The sequence below is a fragment of the Adiantum capillus-veneris genome, chromosome 9 (genome assembly GCF_014529385.1).
Source record: "Adiantum capillus-veneris isolate H3 chromosome 9, ASM1452938v2, whole genome shotgun sequence".
In the NCBI taxonomy this organism is placed as follows: domain Eukaryota; kingdom Viridiplantae; phylum Streptophyta; class Polypodiopsida; order Polypodiales; family Pteridaceae; genus Adiantum; species Adiantum capillus-veneris.
In genome coordinates, this window is record NC_140939.1 from 74,835,410 (window position 1) to 74,847,597 (window position 12,188).

Below are 12,188 nucleotides of genomic sequence, written 5' to 3' on the forward strand. Positions count from 1 at the left end.
AGGATTGCAGCTGTTAGAGTTGTTTTGCCTACGGTAGAACAAGCTCGTTGGGATGTTAAGGATGCACAGGCTCATGCATTGATTTCGTTGTCTGTGAAGCGCACCATTGTTCCTCACATCCGTTCAGCAAAATCAGCAAAACAAGCTTGGGATATTTTAGCAGGTCTTTATGCAAGCCGCAATGAGGCTAAAATTGATTTGCTGCGTAAAGAGCTGGAGTCGAAGATTATGCATGAGGAAGATGATATGGACACTTTCCTTGCTAGTGTCAAGGATATCAATGAGCAGCTTATTTCTGCAGGTGAAGTCATTTCAGACAGTTCCCTTGTGCAGACTGTTCTTGATGCCTTACCAGATTCCTACCAGACTTTTGCTAGTACTTGGAGACTGATGACCCAAGGAAATCCTGAAGTTGTCAAGTTTGATGCATTATGCACATTGTTGTTGCAAGAGTCACTTTCCAAAAAAAACAGGACTAGGCAGCGTGCAGTTGAACAGGCTTTTATTGCTTCTCAAAGAAAGGGTGGTAACAGTAATGCAGCCACTTCTTATGGTTCTGCTGCGAGTAGCAAAACTTATGTTCCTAATGCTTCTGCTGGCAGCACTTCGTCTGGAAATTCTGGTGATAAGGGCAAAAAGAAGATGCATTGCCATTATTGTAAAGCCAATGATCACTTGATCAAGTCATGTCCTAAGTTGAAGGCCAAAGAGGCTAAGAAGAAAGAGGGTGGTTCCACTCCAAATGCTGGTTCCACTACAAATGCAGCCCTTGTTGAGTCTTCTGTGAAAGGAGACTGTGTTGCTGATGTTGATACAGAATGGGCTTTTAGCGCGGAGTGCACTTACAATCCTGCTGTCCATGATGCATGCTTGTCAGTTGCTGCAGATTCAGATGTGTGGTATTTCGACAGTGGTGCTACAAAGCACATTACCTCACATCATGAATTGTTTACCTCTCTCGAGTCAGTCCCTCATTGGAATTCAGTCACTTGTGCCAACAACGCCTCTTATCCAGTTCAAGGAGTTGGAGAGATTGTGCTCACTGCTGCTAATGGCAGTTCCTTCACACTTGTTGATGCACTTTATGTACCTGGGATCAAGAAGAATCTCTTGTCTGTATCCGCACTTGCTAGACTTGGACTTGTAGTCAAATTTGTGGATGACAGATGTACAGTTCATGATCTCAGTTTTGGTGATGAAATTGTTGCATCTGGCCTTTTGTGCCGTGGGCTGTATAAGCTCACTTTGTATGACAAGTGTGGATAAAATTTGCAAATGCTGTTGCAGATTCAAGGGCTATTTCAGATGCAAAACTTTGGCATGCACGTTTTGGTTATCTGAATTTTGCCAGTTTGCTGCGTTTACAGAAATCTGATATGGTTGCTTCTTTGCCACCTCTTGAAGCACCTGTCAAACATGTTTGTGAAGGCTGTATTTTGGGTAAGATGCACCGTTCTAAATTTCCAAAGGATGGTTCAGTTCGGGCCACATGCAGGTTGCAGCTTGTGCATAGTGATGTTTGTGGGCCCATGCAAACTCCGTCCTTGGGCAATTACCTGTACTTCGTGACTTTCATTGATGATTACTCCAGGCATGCATGGGTATTTCCACTTAAAGCGAAGTCCGAAGTTTTTATGTGCTTCAAACAATTTCTGGCTATGGCTGAAAATGTCTCGAAATGTACTATGGGCACCCTCCGTTCCAATCGAGGGGGGGAGTATATGTCTCATGAATTTAATGCATTTCTGGCTAGTTGTGGGATAAAGCACCAATGTACAGTGCCTTATACGCCTCAACAAAATGGTGTTGCTGAGAGGAAAAACAGGTCACTCACGGAAATGGCACGATGTATGGTCAAAAGTCAAGCTTTACCGCATTCTTTTTGGCTTGAGGCCATCATGTGTGCCACTTATATACTTAACAGGTGTCCTACAAAATCTTTGCAGTCTATTACTCCATATGAAGCATGGCATGATAGAAATCCTTCTATTGAGCACATGCGTGTTTTTGGCTGTTTGGCATATGCTTTGGTGCCACAAGTGCAGCACAGAAAATTGGATGATAAGGCTATCAAATGTATTTTTGTTGGTTATAGTGCTGAAAGCAAAGGTTACAGGTTTTATCATCCGCAAACAAAACATATTCTGGTTTCTCGCGATGTAGTGTTTGTGGAAGATTCTGTTCAACCCTTGCTGTCATGTACTACAGACAGTAATGTAAGCTCACAGGACATTTATGACACTTTGTTGCCTCTTTTCAGTGGTGGAAATACGAATGTAATTTCCAATGAGGCAAATGTACAGCCTATGGGGGTTTCTGAAAATGTTTTAGATCAGCCTATTACTGATGCAGATGTACATGATGTACTTGATGAGGAAAGGGCTGAAGATGAGCAGGCTAGAGGTATGCCAAAATGGTTGGTGCACACTTTGCGTGACAGTAAATTGGATGCACCTTTGTCTAGTCGTACTCGTTCAGGCTCTCGCCATGCTGCGCTACTCCTCTCTACATTTATAGGCTGCCACTTCTCCACTTTCCCAACTGTATACTCAAATCACTGTATATCGTAATTTATCATGAATTGAATCCAAGTGTTGTACCTCAGCTTTTCGTTTTGTGGGAACTTAGAGTCAAAATTAATTTGCACTTGGAATGCAGTTCTCCCGCTCTTGTTTATTGTCGCTTTGCTTTTACTCATTTTTGTAAGAGGAGTATAGAATGTTACGCTGTTTCTTTTGAATCTTGTGGCAAATGGGTACATTCTAAGAGTTATTTGCAGTATGGTCTAGGGAGTTAGAACTCGAATTCAATCAAACAATGTATAAATTGCCATTTAAAATTATAAACTGCCAACTATTGCCCAATGGTATTGGTTTGTCTACAACCAGCTCATCATCATTTTCCACATACTGAATGGAGAAACATTGGCACCATGATTCATAAGGATTCGTACTTGGACAACGACCATGGAGAGGACTTGGTAATAAACTGATGGTCCTACGTATAGCACTATATAGAGATACCTGCAAAGATGAAGAAGAACCTCATCAAGAATGACTTTGCATGCCAAAAAAAAAAAAAAGGTTGTACATCTAAAGAAAAGTGAGTGCCTCGTGAATTCAATCACAAGTTTCCATAAAGGTCCAATGATTTTCCTCATAATTAAAATTTTCAAGAACTCCCCTCCCAAAATTTACAAAACGTACAACATTGTCTGAAAGATTAGGATCAATTTATCCAACAATATTACGATAAATTGACTAATGCAAACATCTTTACATTGTTTCTCTCTTATGTAGAATGGAAAGTAAATTCTTTGCATAATGTTTTCATACTTATTATTAAGGTTATGGTTCATTTCTAAGGACTCTCCGTATTCAATTTAGTTGCTCACACAAGATTCAGATTAGTTGCCTTTCATAGTGGAAATTGAATGCATAAGCCATTACAAACTTTGCCAAACATAAGATTCCGAATCGCATAAGTATTAATGTTGCAAGAAACAGAATGTGAGATACATTTATTATTGGGCATAATTATAACTTCATCCATCTCTTGAGCTCTCCCAAATTAGTGACCACCTAACCATATCCATCGGACCTTTATTGCCAAGGATTAGGATTTATGTTGAGAGAGAAAGAGAAGAGAGAGAGAGAGAGAGAGAGAGAGAGAGAGAGAGAGAGAGAGAGAGGGCTCATGATGACTGGTAGGGGTACTTTGATAGTCCCACTCAATATCATATCTTTGCACCGAATCGTTTCGTGGTTTTTTAGCCTTCCATAGATCGAGGTTAGTACAAGCTGAGATTTTAAGGGTCAGAGATTCCTTCACATTTTCCTTATCGCACCGCAGCCTTGGAGTTGTCCAATTGTCTAGCTAGAGACCGTGTGTGGATTCATTGTTTCCTTGTAAGGAACATGCCTCCTCTTCATAGTGGCATCTAGTCACACACAATAAGCTATTTTTCCCTCTTTTAGTACATTGGTAGGACCGTTCTACTTCGTCATAATAGGGCTCTCTCCCATCGGCCTCACCATATGCAGCATTGGCTAGAGAAACAAATTTCACATGCTTTCCTCTTGCAGGTTTTGATCATAAGATGAGAACTTGGCATTAGTAGAGGTATCTCATATTTCATGTGGATGTTGGCACAAATGGGTCTTCGCTATGAGCATTTGGGACTATCCAATCAAACCACCATCCCCGGCTTGTTAGCAAATTCTCCATATAGACTGACGAGCGCTTACAATTTTAATTTTGAGATTGATATATACTCATTTCATTTGGTGAGCACTATGCTTTAACCTCATATATGTATTACTATGTATATAAATCCACGAAGATGCTAAAAGAAGTTTGTGTAAAGTGTGAGCTTTGTCCTATAATATGTGTGAAGGAGTGAAGAGAAGGAATTATCCCACATGCAGTGGTGCAAGGTTGTAGGGCTACCTAAAGCTCATTTCATGAATGAATAAACACAAGTCTATTTTGCATCACATCTATAAGAACCCTAGGAGCTAGAGACCTGGATCCTCCACCCAACCGCCCATACTTATAGGCTCTTAGCCCTAGGATCCCTTGTCCACACTGCTAGCTAAACCCATGGCCGGGGTCCGTGACCCCCCCTTAGGGTAGGGCCCTGCCCGTAGGACCCGTGTCCTGACATTACTCCCCCCTTTGGAAGAGTTTTCGTCCTCGAAAACAGAAGTGATGGTATCTTCATAAGAACACTAATGTTTTCCACTGTGGCATCCCTCATGGATCCAACGGTTTGTTGGATCGGAACCCGGTTCAGTAGGAGTTTCAATGAAATCAAGAATAACATCTAGATTTTCTACATTGTTGTCCCTGCGCATCGCTCTTGGTTAACTGACCCATAATCAAAAGAGCGTGAAGACTCCATTTAGAACTTACCTGAGAATGTTAAACAAGTTATCACAACTAAGAGGTGTCTAAATGCATACCCAGGTTTCAGACTTTGTGAAGGTACTGGAATGTGCCATACAACCTCGGCTCATCTTTCCATGAAAGTACTATGCTAACATAATCATCAGTAGCAACCAAGTCCTTGACTTGCTGTTGTTTCTTGCCAGCAGCAGCCAACCTCATCAAAACTGATGAGTAAGGTTGATAACTTGAGAATAACAGGCAGAGACTAAAACTAGCCGTAACATGCCTTTCATCATATGAAGCAAACTCCAAATCAGAAAGGTAACTGATCCAGTTGTTTCTCTTCTTGCTAACGTATGCACTTAGTATATCCTTTAACGTGGTTTACTAACGTATGCACTTTGCATATCCTTTAGCACTAAATAGAACTGCCTATCTTACGCGAGATGAATAACAGCAGTAAGGGTGAGGTACTTCCCCCAACCACTTACAGACAGTTTTCCACGACTGACGATAAACCATGACTCAAACATTGAGTAGCCAGCCATATACTCGATATGGAATGGAGACAACCAACTAGGTTGAAAGCAGATTGGAGTTTCAAGCATCCAATCGCAAACACCCATACTGAGCCATCACTTTGTATGGCAGGGTGTAAACTCATACTAAATCTGCAAGAGAAATTGCACTGACAGTGCAAAAAATTGCAGAAACAATAAAGTACATGAATTTGCATGCCGCTCCGAATAAATTTGTGTTAAAGACTAGGGCCCATAACACCTAGTGTGCATGCATTTAACACAAACATATCCGAACCGCAATTCCATGACGAGATTTTCCACTATACGTACGTGAAAATCTTGCAGCAAAAGTTGGACCATAATAGAATGTGACAACCCGGTCACACCTAGGAACCAACCATGAGACTTTCTCATGAATGAGCATACTTTGCTATATGTAGAAACAACCCTCCGTTAAGGTGGTTTCACAACACTTGTAATCACAGCAAGTCTGTACTTAGTACTTGACAATTTCTGGCCACTGAAATTGTACCTGATACTGTGTGCTTTGAATGGTGTAATGAACGGATGCGACCAGCACCTAGGGACTTCGTCGCGACACATCATTAAGAATTGGGCGCCAGTGTCAGTCCCATAGACTCATATTCTCCACATGTGGAATATGTCTCAAGTAAGGATGTCAGGAAAAGTGACATCCATCAATTACAAGCGGTACTTGTGTGTGGAGGTAACTGATAACACTCTGCGACAAGAGTGAGAGGGACCCTCATTATCATGCTCCACAATGGCTAAACCGAATTCGTTGAGTTCCTAGACCATGTTGTATCCCATGTGACAACATGTGCCAAATCGAACCCTACAAGTAGGTTCGTAACATCATAAGGCAAAAAAGGTAGATTGAACATTTGGTCCAAAATACTTTGTGCCGACATGCCCTTGGCATGGCTCTGTAAAATTCAAGCGTGCTTATACGTCTTGAAAAAAAAAACAACCAAAGCATACAAAAAATGGAATAACACCAAATCAATAAATGCGTACCTGGAGATTTGAACGTAATGTTCACTTACTCGTATGCAAACGGAGAGGAGCACATCTCCTACCTGAAAAAACAAACACTATTGCACTGGGAATCGTGGGTGTGCCTTCGCAATCCAACCCCTTTGGTTAAAATCTACGTAGTCAAAGCCCTTGGTAAGACCCTTTGTAGAAATTGCTCAAGTAGCAGTTAACGGTAACCAACATAGTTAACCGTGTACATACTGATTGGAATCAACTTAAAAAGTTGAGTTTGTCTGCTACCGCGTGGTAGATTGCGGAATTCTTTCCTTGAAATTCTAACTGGGAGAGATCCTCAAGGCAGATCAACTGTGATCCTCAATGCCTATGGAATGATGTAGAAGTCACCCGCTGGGTCGTACCCCAAAACACTATGTCCATAGACACTCCGTAGTGCTATAGAGAGAGCAGGACATCCACACAAGTGAGCTGCCTAGCTCCTGTGGACAGCCATACTGTCTCAATTGATTGCTGCATCTATACTTCCTTGTAGAGATCATCTATTGAAGATTTTCAAAAACTCAACTTGAGTGTCGCACTGAGAACAGGTAGTGCAAAAATGACACCCTAAACATCCGTAATGACAAGACTCTTGCTTGTCCATTAACGTCGAGGTGTACTCCCCTGGGTAGATCTGTTCGATCTTGAGAACAATCACCCAAAGAATGCCAATAGTTGGGTCGTACCCTTGGCTTAACACTGGCTCTTAGCCTGCGTGGCTCACAGCCCTTATGAAAATTAGTGTTCAATGGACAAACGGATGAAGACTAATTTGAGTAGCAGCTTATCCATGTGCTAGCTGAGAGTTAGAGCACCTTGACTCAGATTGACTCTCTAGAAAAACACGTATCAAAAGCTTCTTAGAAGATGTTCATTATTCCCTTAAAGAAAGAGAGAGAGAGAGAGAGAAGAAGAGCATGCTGGGTTGAGGAACTTTCCTTAAGTGTTTAGAGTGTGTGCCCAAGTTGTGTGCTCTTACGCATCTTATGCCTGACTTGCAGCTTATCCTATAAGCATTCCACAATCTACCCGTAGGACCCGTTCATTGAGAGAGATAACAGAAAAACACAACCACATCTTGATCTACCTGCCTTGCAAGGTTGTGATTGTATGAAAATGACGTAGCATATGCACTTAGCCTGTGAAATAAGTTATAGATTTAGGTTCCTTTTAGTGTTGTTGGGTGTTGATAGCAACCAACCATCAGGTTCAACAATCCATCACCTTGGCAGAGTTGCGAGTGTGATAGCAGAAGCATAATGCATGAAGTGGTGGAGTCCATGCCACCGGCTTAGCATGCTTTGCGTGGAAAAGCGTAAGCCCTTGGCTACTATGACGGTCTCAAGGGTGAGAACCAAAACCATAAGTGCCTTGCATAGTCTTCATTGGTAGTGGGACATCATAACGAGATATCACCACACCTACAATGGGAGCAAACTGTTGGTCATACCAGTTCCCCAAACTTGTGTGCCTATGCCCTTGATTCCAAATCAATGGCAATATCGCAGCACAAGGGAGAAGCCGTGGTTCATGTAAAATTGCCAAAGCACTTTGCTTTGCACAATGATAATAATTGCCAAGTAAAGTGTAAACATGGAAAAAAAAAAAACAAGAAAAGCTTAAACTTGGCTAACCTGGTAGTTGTTGCAGCAACCATTTGTCATGAAATTCCAAAGGAAAAGCTCGCGTAAAGGTGGCTCATAGCTAAATCTACCGTGCGCGAGAGACTTGTCGCATATGTATATTCGCCCTCGTGTATCATCTACATCTGCCGTATACGGAATGAAAGAATCTGCAAACATTTTGCCAAAACCTTCCCAAGTTTGTATGCTCATAGCATATGCCAAATGTGGGGAGCTTCAATGCAAGATGCAGAAATAGAAGCCTTGCTTCACTTAAGTTCATCGAATGGATGAGACAAGAATGTAACCTAAAAGCTCAGAGCTAACATATGCTAGTGTGAAAATTCATATGGTGGTCAACATTGCATCTCGCTCCTAGCTGTGAATGTCAATGTTTGTTCCACGATGCCTCATGTACCCATTACCCATTTTGCCCGCTCCTATCAAGTTGATTAGCACAATGAATGATTACTGTGATCCGTCATTCCGTTTGCATACGAGAGTTATCAAGCGCTTTTCTCAATAAGTACTCTACTTCATGCTGTCAAGGGCCCTGTCCAATTCGCAACCAATTTGGAATCTTGGGAGCAACTTCAATGCTCCTGCTCCAATGGTGGTACACCAAGTGTGCGCCGGTCATGCCGAGCTCTGTGCAATAGCTGCGCTACTGGTTGTTGCTGAGGACCATGCCCGATTTTCCAACAAAGTGAAGCTTGTGAACACTTTGATGCTCTAGTTGGGTGACACAAACCGTGTCCAAGAGTATCGTCGATCAGATCCTTGCTCCGTTGTCCCAATGATAAACATGTTGCGACCTGTTGCATGCCAAGCTTCTTGTAGCAAGATTCTTTGGAGCCATGGTCCTACTAGGTTGACTCAATGCCGACATCCGACTTTCCTTGTACAAAGTTGGCCGAGCGGAATTTCTTCACTTGTATGCCGATTACGGCATCTCAAAAACCGGCATAAATGAAGTGAAAATTTTTCAAAACCTGCAAGAAGACGACAAAAACTTTCCGCATGGCAGCTCAAAGGGGATCTGGGTTACCCCACTACCACGCTCGTGGGTCCTGGGGTGCTCCTTGCGGACTCCGAAGGGAGACCTTGATGGCTGCATGCGGTGCATCCCGTGGGCACTTGCCCCTTTTCTTCTTTTAATTTATTAAGATGGCCCTAAGGCCAATTGCCCTTGGGGCATAACGTGAAAGAAAAACAAAAAAAAACCTTACTGTAGTCGGCCATGGCGCAGCTGGCCGTCGAGGGCGCCAGCGAGAGAGAGAGAGAGATGGCGTTATGCTGCCTCCCGGGCACAGCCCCTGTGATGGGAATTGTACCCCCTGGCCTCGCGCTCTGATTGAGACTTTCCTGACTGCATTTCACCACGCTCCGAAAATCACCCCCCTCGCTGCAAGGGTCTCTGCACACGGAGCGTCTCGGTCGCTTGGCAAGGAGTTGCAGACGCCCTTCTCCTCAAGAGACTGTGCACGCGGTCCTTGACCTCCTTCCCGTCCTCGACGACTAAGGGCTCCTGCCCACGGCAGTCCACCACGCCATGATGGCTTTTCTGAGAGAGAGAGAGAGAGAGAGAGAGAGAGAGAGAGAGAGAGAGCATCCATGAAGGCATGCAAAGCCATGCATCGCCATGCACAATCACCATCTCCTCCTGCTCCCTTGCTCCTTCCTCTCCACCTTGCTCTGATACCAATATAAGAACCCTAGGAGCTAGAGACCTGGATCCTCCACCCAACCGCCAATACTTATAGGCTCTTAGCCCTAGGATCCCCTGTCCACACTGCTAGGGTAGAGCCCTGCTCGTAGGACCCGTGTCCTGACAACATCTCCCTAGGTTATGGTGAGCTTGTGATGGCTTAGAAAATACTCAAGATCGTGTTTATGAGTCCAAGTTAATTGATCTTGGAGCCTAATTTTCTTGAGTGATAACATAGACAACACACACACTTGTGTGCACGATGTTTCTCTTTCATCCACTATAGCTAGCACGATCCCATCCCCATCAAGTGGTATTAGAGCACCACGTTATGCTAGTTAGATTCATTGTTATTTCTATGTTAGTGTGATTAGCATCTTCTAATCATCACTAGGATCTTTTGACATTTTCTCTTCTTCTAATTAGCATCAATTGGATAGTGTGATGAGACCCTTGGGTTTGATTCCTGTGGGCCACTACTCTCCTAGCTAATTATAAAGCTAATTAGGATTAGGCTTCACCATTAGGTGTGTTTTGCATTGATCTTATCATTTTTCATCATTTTGTACCTAGCATTACCCTCAACTGCAACACCATTTTAATTCATCACTTATGGGTATGAGTAGCTAGTCTCAAGAGCTTCCCGTCAAGACAATCCATGCGCAAATCGCCTTTCGTTTGCACAATTTAGAGCTCGGTTAATTTTGCACACTTGCAATCTCTAGAATCTCTACAGAACTGCAGTTGAAGCGCCTATGTGTGTGTGTGTGTGTGTGTGTGTGTGTGTGTGTGTGTGTGTGTGTGTGTGTGTGTGTGTGTGTTGAGCATTAAATGCTAAAACCTCTTTTTCTTTAATAAAGGTAGAACTCCCTTACTGAAGCCATGGGAACAACCTATTTATAGGGATTGGACTAAAGAGAGAGGACATAAGGGGCCACCCTCACATGGGCGCCCGACCAGACTTCAACAAGGCACCAAAGTGGATTTAAGAAGCCCGTCGGGTCTGAACGGCCGCCCGCATGCCTTTTTGCCATCAGACGATGGACCTTGTCTTTGCACCTACCCATGGATGCTATCTGTTGGCTGCACCTACCCAAAATTTTCCTGGCCTGCTGCCCGTCTTGACCCCGACTGGTCGCGCTCTGTCCAGCTCACATAGCCCTTTTCACATGGCACTGCGCTCCACCCCAACCCCAAGGGGGAGTTCTTGTAGGCAAATATCTTCTTTAACATCGCCCTCTTTTGGATCCCTTTCCTACTTGCAGTAGGAAAGAAAAGCCTTGGCATCATTTTCCAAAGGCTATTAAAGCTTCAAAAGAGCATTCACATTTTCGAGCTCCAAGAAAATAGTCAAGCTACTCAAGACTTTGCACTCAAGGTCAAAAAAATGTGAAGAGGAGTTTCACAAAATTCGAATTAATTCTCTCTCTCTCTCTCTCTCTCTCTCTCTCTTGCTATTAACCTTAAAATTTTGCAATCCAAGCACAAAAACTTTTGCAATGTATATCAAAATCTACATCTATGGGGATGATATTAAGTTGTTCTCATGTAAAGAGGTAGACATTGCCTGGGAGAGTCTCCTAAGCTAAGACCCCTGTATTAGCAATGGAAGAGAAAGGGCTTAGGAAATTTAATGGGGAGGGCTTATACACTTGGAAGACCAAGTCGAAAGGTTACTCGATGAAAAAGAGACTATGGGGAATCGTCAGACCAACCATCATTGATCCGTCATCCATTGATGGGGCATACATACAGACACGAGCAATGAGCGCACAAAATCAAGCTAAGGATGAGTAGGCATTATGAAACATAATCATTGCACTACCTGACAATTATGTACACTTCACTGATAATCATGTGAAACCTCATCAGTTGCATGGGAAGCACTAGAAAAAAACTTTGGAGCTAGAAAAAAGAAGAGTAAAGTGAGCCTAAAGAAGGATTTATACAACTTACGAATGGAATATAGCAAAGATATTGCAAGCTTGGTCAATCGCCTCAAAAGCATGACCACACAACTAGCTTATATGAATAGTACAACACCAGATGAGGACAAAATTGTAGTTTTTCTAGCAAGCTTACCACCTAGCTTTGACTAGATCATGACCATAATTGAGGAGAAGGATCCAACACCAAATTTTCAAAATCTCATTAACTCTTTAATGTACAAGGAGAAGAAGAAAGGGAGGAGTGCTACTTAGGGGGGAGCACATTTTGTAGTTAGATCTAGTAGCAAAACTTGTTTAAAGTGTGGCAAAGAAGGGCACATAGTAAAAGACTATTTAGCATCAAATACTTGCAGCATTTTTGGGAAGAAGGGTCACCTTCCTTCCAAGTGTTTTAAAAGGGGCAGAGGCAACACTAACAGAAATCCAAGGCCCAAAGTGTATT